The sequence below is a fragment of the Chiloscyllium plagiosum genome, chromosome 30 (genome assembly GCF_004010195.1).
Source record: "Chiloscyllium plagiosum isolate BGI_BamShark_2017 chromosome 30, ASM401019v2, whole genome shotgun sequence".
NCBI lineage: Eukaryota > Metazoa > Chordata > Chondrichthyes > Orectolobiformes > Hemiscylliidae > Chiloscyllium > Chiloscyllium plagiosum.
This window is the reverse complement of record NC_057739.1, coordinates 21,068,004-21,088,972: the sequence shown is the minus strand read 5'-3', so window position 1 is coordinate 21,088,972 and position 20,969 is coordinate 21,068,004. Positions and strand designations below refer to the sequence as shown.

The 20,969-nt window shown below is 46.0% G+C and overlaps 1 protein-coding gene across 1 annotated transcript in view; it reads left to right on the top strand.

Moving 5' to 3' along the window:
- The window catches only part of LOC122564792 (tumor necrosis factor ligand superfamily member 15-like), a 59,196-nt gene that overhangs the window by 32,686 nt on the left and 5,541 nt on the right, over window positions 1-20,969 (top strand). The window lies entirely within an intron of this gene.

Here is a 20,969-nt window from a genome sequence, read left to right as displayed (position 1 = left end):
AGTCCGCATCGGGAGCAACGGATACAATATATGATATTAGTGGATGTGCAGGTAAAACTTTGGTGGATGTGGAAAGCTCCTTTGGGGCCTTGGATGGAGGTGAGGGAGGAGGTGTGGGCGCAGGTTTTACAGTTCCTGCGGTGGCAGGGGAAAGTGCCAGGATGGGAGGGTGGGTGGTAGGGGGGCGTGGACCTGACCAGGTAGTCACGGAGGGAACGGTCTTTGCGGAAGGCGGAAAGGGGTGGGGAGGGAAATATATCCCTGGTGGTGGGGTCTTTTTGGAGGTGGCGGAAATGTCGGCGGATGATTTGGTTTATGCGAAGGTTGGTAGGGTGGAAGCACTATGCCATTTTATCTATGCCATTGGTATCTACATGGATCACGACCACTGGATCTTTACCCTCCAACTCCCCAAGTTCCTCTGCAGCCCAGATGAAAGATCCCGAACCCAAGCACCAGGCAGGCAACACAGCATTTGGGACTCTTGATCTTGGTAACAGAGAACAGAGAACAGTCTCTATTCCCCTAACTACCTCCAATTATAACATTTCTCTCCCCCAACTTGAATGGCAACCTGCACCATAGTGCTGGGGTCAGTCAACTCATCCTCGCTGCAGTCCCCATTCCCATCCACAGAGGGAGAAAAACCACTTGAACCTGTTGGACAAGGACAAGGGTAGAGTCTCCTGCAACTCTACCTCCTGGATCCCTCTACCTGCCTCACTCACAGCCACACCCTGACTACTGGCCGAATTTGAGTTAGTTAGTCTCAGTGGTATGACTGTCTCCGAAAACACAGCGTTAAGATAACTCTCCCCCTCCCTGATGTGTCATATTGTTTGAAGCTCAAACTCCAGCTCATTGACTCTGAGCCAGAGTTCTGCCAGCAACCAACATTTACGACAGACATGGTCACTGGGAACCACAATGGAGTCCACCAGCTCCCACATTATACAGAAACAGCTCGTCACCTGAACCTCCATCCTTAATTTATTTAATTAGTTTTGAATTTTTCTTTTAATTTTTAACTGTTTTTGTATCTCTGCTTATGCAAGTTGTAACCAATAAATTAACAAGGTTCAAGTTAACACAGATTCAAATTTAGCAGATCCCTTATTAACCAATCAAATCACAGCCCTCCTGTGAAATTATTTTTCAGTTTCTCCTCAGTTGAATCAGAGTAGATGGGCAAATGCCAGATGCAGTATAATGTGGATAAATGTGAGGTTATCCATTTTAGTAGCAAACATTAAGAGGCAAATCTTTATTTGAATGGCTATTAATTGAGAGAGCAGAATATTCAATGAGACTTTGATGTCCTTGCGCACTAGTCACTGAAATTCAGCATGCAGGTACAGCAGGTAGTAAAGGCAAACTGAATGTTAGCTTCATAACAAGAGGATTTCAGTCCAGGAACAAGGATGCCTTGCTGCAATTATACTGGAATATCATGTGCAGTTTTGGTCCCCTTATCTGAGGAAGGATGGTCTTGCTGTGAAGGGAGTGTAGTGAATGTTTACCAAATTGATTCCTGGGATGGCAGGACTGATGTATAAGGAGACATTGAATCAGTTAGGATTGTAGTTTATTAGAAGAAAGAGGAGAAATCTCATAAAAACCTATAAAATTCTACCAGGACTAAACAGGATGTAGGAAGGATGTTCCTGATGGCAGGGGAATCAAGAACCAGGAATCGTAATTTAAAAATAAGGGGTAAACCATTTAGGACTGATATGGGGAGAAACTGCTTCACCCAGAGAGTGGTAGGTCTGTGGAATTCATGACCACAGAAAACGGTTGAGTCTAAAACATTGTGTTTCAAGAAGGATGTTTGTGGCTAAAAGGATCAAGGGATATGGGGAATGGGAGGCGGGGTTTAGGGTATTAAGTTTGATGATCTCCAATGATTATACTGAATGACAGAGCAGGCTGGAAGAGTCAAAAGGCCAACTCCTGCTCCTCTCTTCTATATCTTTATGTTTCCACTTCTCCTCTCCCTCCCTGAGAAACGAGATGGTGCCAATTCCTCTCGTGAAACGCAGACTGCTAACCTGGTGGCAGCAGCTCATCACTTGCTTCTCTGAGCCTTCATCCAATACTATCTTCATCAGTATGTCCCTGCATAATGCATATCTACTATCCTGGATACCTCTGTTTGAGCAAGTCAGCATCCGGCAAGCATGCTCTCAAACTAACTCACACACCACTTCAGGCCTTAAGGATGCCACTTTGGAACTCAGGGGCATCTACAAATTGTGTGATTCTGCCAGGTCACTTTGTACCCACAAACACAAACAAACCTCACACATTTATACAAGACACACTTTCTGGCTCTTAGTTTCTCAGAGTTAAATCACTTTGCATGCATTTGGAGGCTATTGGCTTCGGGGTCTTGCATTGTCTTTTGGAGCAGGGGAGAGGTAGGCAGCTGGAAATGATTCACAGTACTCAATAAGTTGTTGCACAGCACCGTGCTACATAAATGCCCTACTTACAGCTTGTGTCCATAACTTACATGGCATAGTCACTGCATGTGCAACAACAAAATGGCCATGTCTGAAAATCAAAGGCAACAACAGACAGTCAGGGGCTACCACCACAGTCAGTCAAGGGTTTCATCTGATTCCAATCTGGGGATGGCCATGATCAGCAAGGCACTTGGTCCTAAGAGAGTCTGGGATCTCAGTCCTTGCAGTCCAGGAGTTGGGCAAGATTTAGTTCTTTAGGTCAAGTGCAATCAGTCTGCTACTTTCAGAAACATCAGTTGGGGTGCTATTGTACCATTTTCTCCTGCAAGTAGACAAACAGAGGGAATGAGCATGTTGAAAATGGATGGAAAAACAGTCAGTGGAGATGCAAGATCAGGAGAAGTGGTGAAGTGTCCTCAGTGAGCTCATAGGAAGTACAGATGGCAGGAAGGGTTAATCATTTGTAAACATGAGAGATGACTGGGAGCGATTAATGAGACAGACTGCATGGAATAATTACAGCTGTCTGTGAGTGTTGGAGGGAAAACTGTGCTGTGTCAGAGTTAGTGATTCATAGTCCTGTGAATATAAGTCATAAAGTCATACAGCAAAGAAACATGCCCTTCAAATTCATTCATGGCAGGTTTCCTGAGTTGAATTAGCCCAATTTGCCTGCATTTGGCCCATATCCCTTTAACCTTTTCCTATCCATGCACCTGTCCAAATGTCCTTTAAATGCTGTAATTGTAACTGCCTCTATAGCTTCCTCTGGCAGCTCGTTCCAGATATACACCACCTTCTGTGTGAATAAGTTGCCCCTCAGGTCCCTTTTAAATCTTTCCTCTCTCATCTCTAAAATATGTCCTCACCTCTAACCAACCCTCTAGTTTTGGACTCCCCTACCTGGGGAAAAGTCCTTGGCTATTCACCTTCTCTATGCCCCTCATGATTTTATAAAATTCTAAAAGGTCACCCTTCAGACTCCTATGCTTCAGGGAGAAAAAATGTCCCAGCCTCACCTTATAACTCACATCTTCCAATCTCAATAATATCCTTGTAAATTTTTTTTGCACCCTTTGCACTTTAATAACATCTTTCTTATAGCAGGGCAACTAGAACTGGATGCAGTACTCCAATTTATTTCAATGCAAGAGGCCTAAAAGGGAAGGCAGATCAACTCAGGACATGGTTAGGAACATGGGACTAGGATATCATAGCAATTACCGAAAGATGGCTCAGAATGGACAGGACTGGCAACTAAATGTTCCAGGATACAAATGCTACAGGAAGATCAGAAAGGGAGGCAAGATCATCGGTCGGAGGCTGAGGGGTGACCTTATAGAGGTTTATAAAATCATGAGGGGCATGGATAAGATAAATAGACAAAACCTTTTCCCTGGGGTGGGGAAGTCTAGAACTAGCAGTATTGGTGTATGGTGTATGGTGAGAGGGGAAAAATGTAGAAGAGACCTAAAGGGCAACATTTTCACACAGAGGGTGGTACGTGAATGGAATGAGCTGCCAGAGGAAGTGGTGGAGGCTGGTACAATTGCAACATTTAAAAGGCATTTGGATGGATATATGAATAGGAAGAGTTTGGAGGGATATGGGCTGGGTGCTGACAGGTGGGTCTAGATTGGGTTGGAATATCTGGTCGGCGTGGACGGGTTAGACTGAAGAGTCTGTTTCTGTGCTGTACATCTCTATGACTCTAAATGTGGCCTTACCAATGTCTTGTGCAGCTTTAACATAACATCCCAACTACTGTATTCCATGCTCTGACTACTGTAGGCAAGTATGCCAAAAGATTTCTTCACCACCCTGTGTACTTGTGACACCCCAATTCTCTGTGCTCAACAACAATCCCCATGGCCCCACCATTAACTGTATAAGTCCTTCCCTGGTTTGTCTTTCCAAAATGCAACACCTTGCATTTATCTGAATTAAACTCCCCCTGCTATTCCTTGGCCCATTGGCCAATTTGATCAAGATTCCATTGTACTCTTAGATAATCTCCTTCACTGTCCACTATACCATCAATTTTGATGCCATTTGTAAGCTTACTAACCATGCCTCCTATATTCTCATCCAATTCGTTAATATAAATGATGAACAACAATGGACCTGGCATCAATCCTTGCAGCACACCGTTGGTCATAGGCTGATTAACAATCTTCCACCTCTACCTTCTGTCTCCTATTATCAAGCCAGAAGACTGGAGGGTGGCTAATGTTGTGTTATTATTTTAAAAGCCTGCAATGATGAGCCAGGGAACTACAAACCAGTGAGCCTGTATCCAGTTGGCTAGCTCTCCCTGGATCCCATGTGATCTCACCTTACTAACTAGTTTACCATATGGAATGTTGTGGAAAGCCTTGCTAAAGTTCAATTAGGCATCTACTGTTCCATCTTCATCCATCTTCTTGGTCATCTCTTCAAAAGCCTCAATCAAGTTAGTGAGACATGATTTACCACGCATAAAGCCATGCTGACTATCCCTAATCAGTCCTTGCCTTTCCAAATGTGTAATGATCCTATTTCTCAGAATCCCCTCCAACTTACACACCACTGATGTTAGGCTTACCAGCCTGTAATTCCCTGGCTTTTCCTTGCAGTCTTTCCTAAACAATGGTACAACATTAGCCATACTCCAGCTGCCAGTGATACAAATATCTTGACAACTGGTCACACAATTTCTTCCCAAGCTTCTCACAGTGTTCTGGGATACACCAGATCAGGTCCTGGGGATTTATCTATATTTATACATTTTAAGATCTCCAGCACCTCCCCTTCTGTAATGTGAATTTTTTTTTCAAGACATCACTATTTTGTATTGCTGAGTTCCCTAGCTTCCATGTCTTTGTACATAGTAAATACTGACAAGAAATATTCATCTAAGATCTCCCTCATCTCCTATGGTTCCACACACAGAGAGCTTCGTTGATTTTTAAGTGGCCCTAAGCTCTTCCTAGTTACTTGATTGCACTTAGTATACTTGTACAATCTCTTTGGTTTCTCCTTTGCCCTAACTGCCAAAGCTAGCTCATGCTCCCTTTTTGTACTCCTGATTTCCCTCTTAAGTGTACTCCTGCACCCTCTCTACTCCTCAAGGGATTTACTTAATATCTGCTGATTATACCTGATATAAACCTCCTTCTTTTTCTTGACCAAAGCCTCATATATCTCATCATCCAGTGTTCCCTACTCTTACCAGCCTTGCCCTTCACACTAACAAGAACATGCTGGCCCTGAACTCTCATTATGTCGCTTTTGAAAGCCTCTCATTTGCCAAAACGTCCCTTTACCTGTGACCAGCATCCGCCAATCAACTTTTGAAAGCTCCTGTCCAATACTATCAAAATTGGCCTAATCCCAGTCTAGAACTTTAACTTGTGGACCTGACCTACCCTTTACTAGAACTATTTTAAAACTAATAGAATTACGGTCAGTGAACCCAATGAGGTGCCCTGCTAACATCTCAGTCACTTGCCATGCCTTATTTCCCAAGAGAAGGTTACATTTTGCTCTTTCTCTTGTAGGGCCATCTAAATATTGATTGTGAAAACTTTCCTGCTACTTAAATTCCTCCTCACCCAAACTGTTAACACTATGGCAGTCCCAGTCTATGTAAGATTATTCTTACATCTATCCACAATCTCACTACATATTTGATCCTCAAAGTCCAACTGATTATTGGAGGGCATACAGTACAATCCCTTCAAAGTGATCAGCCTCTTCTTATTTCTCAGTTCCATCCATCCATCCTCTCTAAGTACTGCCATGATGTTTTCCCTGATCAAAAACACACTCCTAGCCTCCCTTGCCTCCGCTTCCAACCTTCACATAACATTGGTATCCAAATCATTGAGTTCCCAATCCTGGAAACTCTGTCAGCTATATTTCTGTAATAGCTGTGATATCCCAGTCCCATGACCCATCTGTGCCTGAGTTCATCTGCCTTACCTGTCTGATGCCTTGCATTGAAATAAATGCAGTCTAATACATCAGTCTTCCCTCATTCCCTGCCATACTCCTGTCTGACCTGTCCATTTAATTTGTTCTCTTTAACTTCTGGATGAGCCTTATCTCTCCCTTTTGTTTCACTACTATTTATGGTCTTACCCCTGCCAGACTCACAAATAGCCCTAGCAAATATCTCTGCCAGGATATTGCTGCTCCTCCAGTTCAGGTGCAACCCATCCCTCTTGTACACTTCACCTCTTCCCCAGAAAAGATCCCAATGATCCAAAAATCTGGATCCCCATGCCCTGTACCAGTTCCTCAGACATGCAATCATCTGCCCTATCCTTGTATTCTTACACTCACTTGCACATGGCACTGGGGGAAATCCAGAGAGGGAGCAACTTATTACCACGTATTCACAGGGAGGACAGAAAATCATCAACCTTCTTTCAACACTGCTGTGCACTGAGCTTCATCTGGAAACTGTGCCGAACTAGCTCACTATCTCTGGTGACTAATGGCATAGTGTCCTTAGTAGGTCAGCGGGATGCAGCAATTTCCTCCTCTCCATCTACCTACTCCAGGTTCCTGTTAGCAAACCAAGAAGCTAATGTACCTTCCTTGGGGACAATGATGCAAGATCACATTGTGAAGGGAAATCCCTGGCTTGTAGTATTGAGGGCGAGGCTTTGGCCGAGTGACATTGTCACTAGATCATGAATCCAAGGACACAAGTAACATTCTGGTGACACTGGTTTTAATCCCGCCTTTGAATTCAATAATAATCTAGAATTAAGAATCGAATGATGAACATGAAAGTGCTGTTGCTTGTCAGGGAAATATCCCTCTGGTTCCTTCAGGAACAGAAATCAGCTAATCTTACCTGTTCTGATCAGCATGTGACTCCAAACACACAGCAATGTGGTTGATGCGTAACTGCAGTCTGACCATTTCAAGATTGGCAATAAATGTTGAACCAGCCCATGAAGCCCACATCCTGTGAATGAAAAAAAGCGCTGCAGAGTTAGAGTCATAGGGTTGTGGTTTAATAAGGCGTCAGCGATGTGAATGTTACAAAGTTCGTGGTAGTGAGCAATTACACCAGCCAGGCACTGTGGAAGCCAGTTGCACAATTATCGAATATTGAATTGGAAAAGAACTCAAATTAGGTTTATGGCCCCGAGTACTCAAGTACAACAGTATAGGAGTACAGTGAAGAGTCACATTCCTGACACCATTTGACCATCAGGTGACACCCAGACCAGGCAAGTGTGGGAAGTGAGTGGTGGAGGCAAGTTCCAAACTTCAGGCCGGTGAGGGAGGTGAGTCCCAGACCAGAGACTGGCGTGGATGGTGACTCCCAGACCAGGCCAGTGTGGATGGTGACTCCCAGACCAGGCCAGTGCGGCAGGTGAGTCCCAGATCACAGATTGGTGTGGAAGGCAACTCCTAGACCAGGCCAGTGTGGTGTGCGAGTCCCAGACTGGAGGCCGACACAGGAATTGAGTCCAAGACCAGAAGCCAGTGGGGGAGGCGAATCCCAAACTGGAAGCTGGTGCGGGAGGTGAATCCCACTGTGCAATTGGCTTTCACAGTGCCTGGCTGGTATAATAGCTCACTGTTGCAAACTTTATTACATTCACATCATTGATTTATTAAACTACAACCCTGTGACTGGAGGCCAGTGCGGGAGGTGAGTACCAGACATGACACTGGTGCAGGAAGTCAGTCATGGAGGTGAATCCCAGACTGGAGGCCAGTGAGGGAGGTGGGTCCCAGACCAGGCCGGTGCGGGAGATGAGTCCCAGACCAGGCCAGTGAGGGAGGTGTGTCCCAGACCAGGCCAGTGTGGGTGGCGAGTCCCAGACCAGGCCGGTGTGGGAGGTGAGCCCCAGACCAGGCCGGTGCAGGAGGTGAGTCCCAGACCAGGCCAGTGAGGGAGGTGTGTCCCAGACCAGGCCGGTGTGGGAGGTGAGCCCCAGACCAGGCCGGTGCGGGAGGTGAGCCCCAGACCAGGCCAGTGCAGGAGGTGAGTCCCAGACCAGACCCATGCATGAGATGATGCCCAGACCAGGCCAGTGCAGGAGGTGAGTCCAAAGCCAGGCCAGTGCAGGAGGTGAGTCCAAGACCAAGCCAGTGTGGGAGGTGAGTCCCAGACCAGGCTAGTGCAGGAGGTGAGTCCCAGATCAGGCCGGTGCAGGAGGTGAGTCCAAGACCAGGCCAGTGCGGGAGGTGAGTCCCAGACCAGGCCAGTGCAGGAGGTGAGTCCCAGACCAGGCCAGTGCAGGAGGTGAGTCCAAGACCAGGCCAGTGCGGGAGGTGAGTCCCAGACCAGCCCAGTGCAAGAGGTGAGTCCCAGACCAGGCCAGTGCAGGAGGTGACTCCCAGACCAGGCCAGTGTGGGAGGTGAGTGAAAACCAGGCCAGTGCGGGAGGTGAGTCCCAGACCAGGCCAGTGCGGGAAGTGAGTCCAAGACCAGGCCGGTGCAGGAGGTGACTCCCAGACCAGGCCAGTACAGGAGGTGAGTCCCAGACCATGCTGGTGCGGGAGGTGAGTCCAAGACCAGGCCAGTACAGGAGGTGAGTCTCAGACCAGAGCGATGCGGGAGGTGAGTCCCAGACCAGGCCAGTGTGGAAGTTGAGTCCCAGACCAGGCCAATGCAGGAGGTGAGTCCCAGACCAGACCCATGCATGAGGTGATGCCCAGACCAGGCCAGTGCAGGAGGTGAGTCCCAGACCAGACCCGTGCATGAGGTGATACCCAGATCAGGCCAGTGCAGGAGGTGAGTCCAAGACCAGGCCAGTGCGGGAGGTGAGTCCCAAACCAGGCCAGTACAGGAGGTGAGTCCCAGACCAGGCCAGTGCAGGAGGTGAGTCCCAGACCAGGCCGGTGTGGGAGATGAGTCCCAGAACAGGCCAGTGTGGAATTTGAGTCCCAGACCAGGCCAATGAAGGAGGTGAGTCCAAGACCAGGCCAGTGCAGGAGGTGAGTCCCAGACCAGACCCGTGCTTGAGGTGATGCCCAGACCAAGCCAGTGCAGGAGGTGAGTCCAAGACCAGGCCAATGCGGTAGGTGAGTCGCAGACCAGGCCGGTGGAGGAGGTGAGTCCCAGACCAGGCCGGTGCAGGAGGTGAGTACCAGACCAGGCCAGTGAAGGAGGTGAGTCCAAGACCAGGCCAGTGCGGTAGGTGAGTCGCAGACCAGGCTGGTGGAGGAGGTGAGTCCCAGACCAGGCCGGTGCAGGAGGTGAGTCCCAGACCAGGCCAGTGAAGGAGGTGAGTCCCAGACCAGGCCGGTGCGGGAGGTGAGTCCCAGACCAGGCCAGTACAGGAGGTGAGTCTCAGACCAGGGTGATGCAGGAGGTGAGTCCCAGACCAGGCCAGTGTGGAAGTTGAGTCCCAGACCAGGCCAATGCAGGAGGTGAGTCCAAGACCAGGCCAGTACAGGTGGTGAGTCCCAGACCAGGCCGGTGCAGGAGGTGAGACCCAGACCAGGCCAGTGTGGAAGTTGAGTCCCAGACCAGGCCAATGCAGGAGGTGAGTCCAAGGCCAGGCCAGTGCAGGAGGTGAGTCCCAGGCCAGGCCAGTGTAGGAGGTGAGTCCAAGACCAGGCCGGTACGGGAGGTGAGTCCCAGAGCAGGCCAGTGTAGGACGTGAGTCCCAGACTAGGCCGGTGAGGGAGGTGAGTCTCAGACCAGCCCAGTGTGGGTGGCGAGTCCCAGACCAGGCCGGTGCGGGAGGTGAGCCCCAGACCAGGCCGGTGCGGGAGGTGAGCCCCAGACTAGCCCAGTGTGGGTGGCGAGTCCCAGACCAGGCCGGTGTGGGAGGTGAGCCCCAGACCAGGCCGGTGCGGGAGGTGAGTCCCAGACCAGGCCAGTACAGGAGGTGAGTCCCAGACCAGACCAGTACAGGAGGTGAGTCCAGGACCAGGCCATTGTGGGAGGTGATGCCCAGACCAGGCCAGTGCGGGAGGTGAGTCCAAGACCAGGCCAGTACAGGAGGTGAGTCCAGGACCAGGCCAGTGTGGGAGGTGATGCCCAGACCAGGCCAGTGCGGGAGGTGAGTCCAAGGCCAGGCCAGTGCGGGAGGTGAGTCCCAGACCAGGCCAGTGCAGGAGGTGAGTCCAGGACCAGGCCAGTGTGGGAGGTGATGCCCAGACCAGGCCAGTGCGGGAGGTGAGTCCAAGACCAGGCCAGTGCGGGAGGTGAGTCCCAGACCAGGCCAGTGCGGGAGGTGAGTCCCAGACCAGGCCAGTGCAGGAGGTGAGTACCAGACTGGAGGCCAGTGCAGGAGGTGAGTCCCAGACCAGGCCAGTGCAGGAGGTGAGTCCAAGACCAGGCCAGTACAGGAGGTGAGTCCCAGACCAGGCCGGTGCGGGAGGTGAGTCCCAGACCAGGCCATTGTGGAAGTTGAGTCTCAGACCATGCCAATGCAGGAGGTGAGTCCAAGACCAGGCCAGTGCAGGAGGTGAGTCCCAGGCCAGGCCAGTGTAGGAGGTGAGTCCAAGACCAGGCCTTTACGGGAGGTGAGTCCCAGAGCAGGCCAGTGTAGGAGGTGAGTCCCAGACCAGGCCGATGCAGGAGGTGAGTCCCAGACCAGGCCAGTGCAGGAGGTGAGTACCAGACTGGAGGCCGATGCAGGAGGTGAGTCCCAGACCAGGACAGTGCGGGAGGTGAGTCCCAGACCAGGCCGGTCTGGGAGGTGAGTCCCAGACTGGACGCTGGTGCAGGAGATGAATCCCTTGCGGACTGGAGGCGAAGCCCTGAGTTTTGTAACCTGGCATGGTCTGGAGACTTGGCCCAGTGCGATCTGGAGGCTGGGTGCTGGCACAGGTTTGGTGAAAAGGACTGTAAATCGAGTATTTTTTCTTGCTGTTTTATACTTATGTTGGACATTTATTTATTATCCTTTCAACTTTGAACCAAATATTTAAGTATCTGTACCGAGGCATCGTGAAGTTAAGATAGCGCCATAAGAGGCGACTTTTCAAACTTTTCACTGTGCTCATTCAAGTGCACATGACAATAAAGCTAATTCAATTCTATCTAGTTCAATGCAATGTTAGAATTACTGTCTAACAATATGAAACCATATATCTGAGGTAAGGGAACTCTCGATCCGGGAGTGCACCTATTAGAACATAGAACAATACAGCACAGAACAGGCCCTTCAGCCCTTGATATTGCGCCGACCCGTGAACTATTTTCAGCTCGTCCCCCTATACTATCCCATCATCTTATCTAAGGATTGTTTAAATCTCCCTAGTGTGGCTGAGTTGACTACATTAGCAGGTAGGGCATTCCACGTCCTTACCACTCTCTGCATAAAGAACCTGCCTCTGACATCTTGGTGGGTGGCACGGTGGCACAGTGGTTAGCACTGCTGTCTCACAGCACCAGAGACTTGGGTTCAATTCCCGTCTCAGGCAACTGTCTGTGTGGAGTTTGCACATTGTCTGCGTGGGTTTCCTCTGGGTGCACTGGTTTCCTCCCATAGTCCAAAATGTGCAGGTTAGGTGAATTGGCCATGCTGAATTGCCTGTAGTGTTAGGTGAATGGGTAACTGTCAGAGTGGGTTGCTCTTCGGAGGGTTGGTGCGGACTTGTTAGGCCGAAGGGCCTGTTTCCACACTGTAAGTAATCTAATCTGTTTTAAATTTATCACCCCTCAATTTGTAGTTATGCCCCCTCGTACAAGCTAACGTCATCATCTTAGGAAAAAGACTTTCACTGTCTACCCTATCTAATCCTCTGATCATCTTGTATGTCTCTATAAAATCCCCTTCTTAGCCAAAAAAAAAGTCCTTGGATGCTGCCTGACCTGCTGCCCTTTTCCAGCAACACATTTTTCAGCTCTGATCTCCAGCATCTGCAGTTTTCCAATGAGAACAGACCCAGGTCTCTCAGCTTTTCTTCATAAGACCTTCCCTCCAGACCAGGCAACGTCCTGGTAAATCTCCTTTGCACCTTTTCCAGTGCTTCCACATCCTTCCCAAAATATGGCGACCAGAACTGTACACAATATTCCAAGTGTGCCATTTTGTATAGTTGCAGCATGATATTGCAGCCCCAGAACTCAATCCCTCTATGAATGAAACCTAACACACCATATGCCTTCTTAACAGCACTATCAACCTGGGTGGCAACTTTCAGGGATCTATGTACATGGACTCCAAGATCCCTCTGCACATCCACATTACCAAGTATCTTTCCATTGACCCAGTACTCTGCCTTCCTGTTATTCTTCCCAAAGTGCATCACCTCACATTTAGCTGCATTGAACTCCATTTGCCACCTCTCAGCCCAATTCTGTAGTTTATCCAAGTCCCCCTGCAACCTGTAACATTCTTCCAAACTATCCACTACTCCACCGACTTTAGTGTCGTCTGCAGATTTACTAATCCATCCACCTACGCCTAAGTCATTTATAAAAATGACAAACAGCAGTGGACCCAAAACAGGTCCTTGTGGCACACCACTAGTAACCAGACTCCAGGCTGAATATTTGCCATCAATCATCACTTGCTACCTTCTTTCAGAAAGCCAGTTTCTAATCCAAACTACTAAATCACCTTCAATTCCATGCCTTTGCATTTTCTCCAACAGCCTACCATGTGGTATCTTATCAAAGGCTTTACTGAAGTCCATGTATACCACATCAACTAGGTAAAAACAATGACTGCAGATGCTGGAAACCAGATTCTGGATTAGAGTGGTGCTGGAAAAGCACAGCAGTTCAGGCAGCATCCGAGGACAACTGGCCCTATCCTCATCTACATGCTTGGTCACCTTCTCAAAAAACTCAATGGGGTTTGTGAGACATGACCTGCCCTTGATGAAACCATGTTGACTATCTGAAATCAAATTGTTGCTTGCCAGATGATTATAAATCTTATCTCTTATAATCCTTCTCAAAACCTTTCCTACACCAGAAGTAAGGCTCACTGATCTATAATTACCTGGGTCATCTCTACTGCCCTTCTTGAACAAGGGCACAACATTTGCAATCCTCCAGTCTGGTACAAAACCTGTAGACAATGATGACTCAAATATCAAAGTCAAAGGCTCTGCTATCTCCTCCCTAGCTTCCCAGAGAATCCTCGGATAAATCCTGTCCGGCCCAGGGGACTTGTCTACTTTCACTCCTTCTAGAATTGATAACACCTGTTTGTAACTAACCTCAATCCTTTCTAGTCGAATATCTCGTACCTCATTCTTCTCCTCCAATACTCTCCTTTTCCTGAGTGAAAACTGATGAGAAATATTCTACTTTTTCTCCACAAGAGTGTCTCTTGTGAAGTAGTGGTAGCACCCCTACCTTTGGACAAAGACGCGCAGTATCAAGTCCCACCTGCTCCAGAGGTGTGGTATAACATCTCTGAACAGGTTGATTAGAAAAAATATCCACACCAAAGAACTTCTGCAGTGATGTTCTGTGAAAAACAGGGCTCTTGTTGCACAGTAGTTGTGTCCCTGTCTCTGAGCCACGAGGCCTGAGTTCAAATCCCATTGGCTCTCGGGGTATATAATAACATCTCTGAACTGATTGATTAGGATAATATCCTATTCTACTATGAGATTTTGAATTCAAAGTCAAAACAAACCTCTCATAATAGAAATTTAAATTGATTAATCCCTTTGGTTTTCAGGAAATTTTAAATGGGCTAGTGCAGTTTTCTCGGTAGAAGAGAAGGCATGATAGAAGCCTTCACTCTGTTGAAATAGCTGATGGTGAAAATGTTTCCACTCTCAGCGAGATTAGAACTAGGAGCCTCAAATAATTCAAGTCTCCTAGATAAATCCAAAAGGAATCCAGGAGAAATTTATTTGACAGAAAGATGCCCTAGAGGAGTTAGAACATGCCTCTTCAGGCAGCAGTTCAAACACGTAAAAGATATTTACTTAAGGGAAAAACAAATAAGTACATAAGTAGAATGGAATGGATGGATATCATGAATTTAGATGCAATGGGATGGGAGGTAGATACTTGAAGCAAGTACAATCGCATGGAACCACGGGACTAAGATATTTTTCAATCAACTTGTTAAACAATGTTGTGGTACAACTCCTGAATCTGATCCTCCAGGCCAGGCCAAGTAAATATACATAGGTTGGCTTTGTTAACAAATGTCATTGCACCAATGGCAACTTTGAAAAGCAGAAATAACACAGAGAGTAAGAGAAAGAAAAGGCAAGAGGCAGGAAGCACAGTAACAAAATGAAAGAGAAACACAAATAAATATTGTTGAAAAAATTGGTTTCAAATTAATCCTGGGATTGTCCATAAACACACCAGTTAGTCTGTCAGATGGAATTGTTAAATTCTTGAGTTATTAGATTTCATCTACAACAGAGGTGCACAGTGAAATGGGGAAGTACCACACAGGGTTACTATATAAAAACAATAAGTTCTGGAGAAACTCAACCAGTCTGGCAGCAGCTGTGAAGATAGAAACAGAGTTAATGTTTCAAGTCCAATGACTCTTCTTCAAATTCCAAAAAGATCAAATTTGGCAAGATTCTGTAAATTAAACAGACAATTTAAGGCAACAGAGAAAGATACTGACAAGGGAAATGGTGATCAGAATATGATTGGAAAGGACAGAGTATACAAAACTAAAAATGCAACAGTAGATAGGAGATTGCAGAACTATAAAGGCTCTGCATTTCAATACACATGGCATTCAACAATATGAATTATTAGCACAAATAGAAATAAACATGTATACTCTAATAGCTATTACAGAGACATATCTACAAAGGTTGCGATCGAAATATTCAAAGACACAGAATACATAGGAAGGACAGGAAGCAAGATAAAGTATTAATCAGGGATAATGTATGTATAATAGCGATATATTATATATATATATACATATATAATAGAGATTCTGAAGATCAGGTTATAATCAGTTTAGTGGAAATGAGAAATAGTAAAGGTAAGAACTCACTTGTGGAGTGGTTTTTTAGATTAGATTAGATTAGATTACTTTACAGTGTGGAAACAGGCCCTTCGGCCCAACAAGTCCACACCGACCCGCCGAAGCGTAACCCACCCATACACCTACATTTACCCCTTACCTAACACTACGGGCAATTTAGCATGGCCAATTCACCTGACCTGCACATCTTTGGACTGTGGGAGGAAACCGGAGCACCCGGAGGAAACCCACGCAGACACGGGGAGAACGTGCAAACTCCACACAGTCAGTCGCCTGAGGCGGGAATTGAACCCGGGTCTCTGGCGCTGCGAGGCAGCAGTGCTAACCACTGTGCCACCGTGCCGCCCATAAAGGGTCTGTTTCCATGCTGTACATCTCTATGACTCTAAATCAGAATGGCAAGGGTAGCCCGCTTGATGTGTTCACAGTGTGTTTTCAGGACAGTTTCATAGAACAGTATGTTCTGGAAAGCAGGCTGCACCAGACCTGGTCTTGTACAATAAGACAGAATTGACTAATTACCTCATAGTAAAGTTATCCTTATGTACCAGTCATAATAATGTGATTTAATTTTCCATTTAATTAGAGGAACAAAAATTAGTCGAGGATCTAAAATTAATGTTTTAAACCTAATGATGGGCAATTATGAGGGCATGGAGGAAGATCTTGCTAAAGTGAACCAGGAAAGTACATTAAGGGATCAATCAGAAAAGATACAATGGTTGATATTTAAGGAGATATTTCAAAATACTCAGAAAATATACAAACCAGTGAGACAAGATGCTTAAGAGGGAATGATACACTATCACTAAATAAGGAAATTAAAGCTAAAATCAAACTTAAAAGAACAAGTGTATAATTCTGCAAAAAATAAATGACCGGTCAGAAGACTGGTTTAAATACAAAGAATAAAAACTTAATAAAGAGATAGAGGTTCAACTATGGCAGAAAGCTGGCTAAAAATACAATAATAGAGAGTAAGAGATTCTACAGGTATTTAAAAAGAAAAGATGTAATTAAAGTAAAGATTCATAGTCAAGAGAGTGAATCTGCAGAATTACCAATGAGAAATAGGGAAATGACAGACAAATCAAATAGATATTTTGCATCTATCTTCATTGTAGAGGATACAACATAACATCTTAGAAATAGTTGTGCATCAGGATGTGGAAGGGAACAAGGAGCTTAAAGACAATTACAAACTCCAAGGAAATAATGCTCAGAAAACTGTTCAAATTAAAATCTGATATGTCCTTAGGTCCAAAAGGGCTTCATCTTCCGCCTCGGGACCCTCCAACTCCAGGACATCAATGTGGATTTCACCAGTTTCCTCACTTCCCCTTCCCCCACCTTATCCCAGTTCCAACCCTCCAACTCAGCACTGTCCTCATGACCTGTCCTACCTGGCAAACTTCCTTCCTACCTAACCACTCCACCCTCCCCTCCAACCTATCACCTTTCTCCCCACCTCCATCCACCTATTGCATTCTCAGTTACCTTCTCTGCAGCCCACCCCCTTCCATTTATCTCTCCAACCCCCAGGCTCCCAGCCTCATTCCTGATGAAGGGCTTTTGCCCGAAACATTGATTTTCTTGCTCTTCAGATGCTGCCTGACTTGCTGTGCTTTTCCAGTACCACACTCTTGACTCTAATCTCCAGCATCTGCAGTCCTCACTTTTGCCTATATGGACCAAATGGCCTACTCATGCTCCTAATTCATCTGCTGATGGCTCTCAGATCTACATCATTTTCATCTCTCTCAAATTCTCCACACTACTAACTTATCACACAACCTGTCCAACATTGAGAAATGCAGAAATGTTCACAAAGTAGAAATTGGGGAACCCAAAGATATTCGGTTAAATTTTTAATTTGGCCCGAGAAAACAGGAACCAGAACTATTTTCAGTTCCCAACCTGTCCCATAAAGAAAGTCAATGGTCGGAATTTTGATGGGGACATTCTTCTTAATTGGCATACAGACAGGTTTCCTTACCAGTTAAAGGGGAATGGACAAGCTCTTAAAGCAGGAGGGCCAATCAGCGGCCACTGGCTGCAGTAAAGGGAGAAAACGGAGAGGGTGCTTATCAGGAAGGTGCATTTTAGTCTTTTATTGTAAATGTTTAGTTAGAAAAATACAAGATACAGCTCAGCCAACATGGTGGAGGGGGTGGCTTTGTCCCAAACATGCCTCAACCCAATTGGTTAATAGCAGGCATTGGGTCAGAAAATCAGTGTCCAGCCCACGTTAGCATTTTTGGGTCTCGTCTCCATCGAACTTAAGTATCCCACCTCTTACCTTCAGTCCTCACTGCAGACACCTTTTCCTTATTAATGACTCCATCTTCCTGGTAACTGTCTTAGGATGCCAAGGCTTTGAATATCCAGTTCAGTCTATTTTATCTTAAACTGAGTATCATTTCATATAAACCCCATGACCAAGACACCCTGTTTCCAAATCAATAACATTGCCTGAGCCCATCTCTGCATTCGCTCATTTGCTAGTGATGCCTTCACCATGTCACTGTTACCCAGTTGAGACTATTACTCCAATGCTTTCCTGGCTAACTTTCCCCCAGAACACATTGTAAAACTTGCACTAACATTTGGCCACCGTATCGTAATTTACACCAACTCCTATTCATCCATTCCTTAATGTGCTTTATAACTGAAATCAGTACATCATATTTAGATATTGTCTACATCAACATATATAGGGATGTCATTAAACACCTCTGGAGCAGATGGGATGTGAACCCAAGCCTCCTGGCTCAGAGATAGGGACACAACGAACACACCATAACAACTTTGTGCCTTACATTTAAAATTTCATAGTTTACGTTTCTGGTCCAGAACAGGGCCACTGGACCTGAAACATTAACTCTGGTTTCTCTGCACAGATACTGAGCTTTATAAACAATTTCTGTTTTTTTGTTTCTGATTTTCAGATCCGCAGTTCTTTCAGAAGTCACTTAAATACTGTACCAAATGTTTTTAAAAACGATCTGCCTCCGATTTTAAAAACTGCGCTTTTGGCAGCTGAGGCTTTCAGTTCTACACTTCCCAAGCCACTCCCTGCCGTAAAGGGAGATACTCCTGATCAGAGTTTTGTCCTCTGCCCTCAACTATGACCAGTGAATTGGACCTGTCTAGCCACTTGTTCTGAGTGATTCAAAGTCTTTTTTTATTCTTAATCTACAATAAGAAATTTCACACGATGCATTGATAGCGTTCCTGTTGGTGGGTGAGATTGTCTGGGTTCAAATACCATCTAGTTCATAAGTGAGTCAGAGCAGGTTGATTCAACGAACAAATAAAACAGGAACTGCTGAAAAAACTCACCAGGTCTGGCAGCATCTGACTGGGCCTGAAACGTTAACTCTGTTTTCTCTCTCCACAGATGCTGCCAGACCTGCTGAGTTTCTCCAGCAATTTCTGTTTTGATTGATTTATTGTTGTCAAACGTACCGAGATACAGTGAAAAGTGTTGTTTTGTGTGCTATACAGGCAGATCGTCCCAAAGTGCATCAGGGCAGCAAAACATAGTGCAGAATACAGCATTACAGTTGCAGGGAGAGACAGATCAGAATTCATATTTGAGAGGCCCATTCAAAAGTCTGATAACAGCAGGGAAGGAGGGTGTTCTTGAATCAAATTGTACGTCTTCAAATTTTTACATCTTCTGCCTGACTGAAGAGTATAACCGGGGTAAGAGGGATCTTTGATCACATTGGTTGCTTTCCTGAGGCAGGAGGAAGTACAGATAGAGACAATGGATGTTTGCGTGATGGACTGGGATATGTTCGTGACTGCAGTTTCTTGCAATCTTAGGGAAGCACAGCACCATGCTGTGATTCATCGTGCTAGGATGCTTTCAGTGGTGCATCTATAAAAATGTCCGTGTGGACTTGCAGAATTGCCTTTACCTCCTGAGGAAATAGAGACATTGTTATGCTTTCTTGACCATCGTGCTGACATGGGTGGGCCAGGACAGATCGTTGCTGATCATCGCTCTTGACCATCTCAGCACCATTGATGCAGACAGGAACCGGATAATTTCCAGCATCCATGATTCTTTCAGTTTTGTTTAATTCAAATTGCCATAGAGTCATAGATGTAAACACGGAAACAGATTCTTTGGTTTAACTCATCCATGCCCACCAGATATCCTAAATTAATCTATTCCCATTTGCCAGCATTTGTCCCATATCCCTGTAAACCCATTCTCTTCATGTACCCATCCAGATGCCTTTTAAATGTTGCTATTGTACCAACCTTCATCACTTCTTCTGGCAGCTCATTCCATACATGCATCACCCTCTGCATGAAAATGTTGTCCCTTAGGTCCCTTTCATATCTTCTCCTCTCACCTTAAACTTATGCCCTCTAGTTTTGGACTCCCCTACCCTGGGAAAATGACCTTGGCTATTTACCTATTGATGTCCCTCATGATTTTATAAACCTCTGTAAGGTAACCCCTCAACCTCTGATGCTCCAGGGAAAACAGCCCCAACCTATTCAGCCTTTCCCTATAGCTCAACTCCTCCAACATCCTGCAAATCTTTTCTGAACCCTTTCAAGTTTCACAACATCTTACCTATAGAAGGTAGACCAGAATTGAATGCATATTCTAAAAGTGGCCTAACCAATGTCTTGCACAGCCGCAACATGACCTCCCAACTCCTGTACCCAAAGCACTGACCAATAAAGACAAGCATACAAACATTTTCTTCACCACCCTATCTGCCTGTGGCTCCGCATTCAAGGAACTATGAATCTGCACGTCAAGGTTTCTTTGTTTGGCAACTCTCCCCAGGACCTTACCATTAAGTGTATAAGTCCTGCCCTGAATTGCCTTTCTTAATTCAGCACCTCACATTTATTTAAATTAAACTCTACCTGCTACCCATTGGCTCATCTGATCAAGGTTTTGTTGTTCTCTGAGGTAACCTTCTTCACTGTCCACTACATCTCCAGTTTTGGTGTCATCTGCAAACTTACTAACCATATCTCCTATACTCACATCCAAGTCATTGATAGAAAAGTCGAAAAGCAGTGGGTCCAGCACCGATCCTTGTGGCACACCGCTGGTTTCAGGCCTCCAGTCTAAAAAGTCACCCTTTACTACCACCTTCTGTATCCTATTTTTGAGCCGGTTTTGTATCCAAATGTCTAGCTGGCCTTGGATTCCCACAAAATAAAAAACTTTTTTGTCCAAGAACATGGTTAGGCAAGGGATGAGGCAGGAAAGGGTCCCTGGTACCTGCGCTGAAACATTCTATGGGAAAACTCTTTAACTGCTCAATAATGATGCTTTTTGGAAGATCCTCTCTTGATTTCCATTCCCCTCCTCGATTGTAGATGCATATTATACTTTTGTATGTGTCAGGCATGAAGAGAGAGAGAGAGAGAGCGAGAGAGACGGACAAATAATAAAACATCCGTGGAGAGGAATTTGCATTGAGCCAGATTTTGAGCTTAAGCTGAGAAAATTGGCCACTTCAAGTACGCCAGGAGTGTGGCGAGGGAGTGGAGGGTTGCAGTGGGTTTGAGCCCTGACAGCAGTAGCATTCCCCTGCCTTTTCCCTCCCTCAGCAGC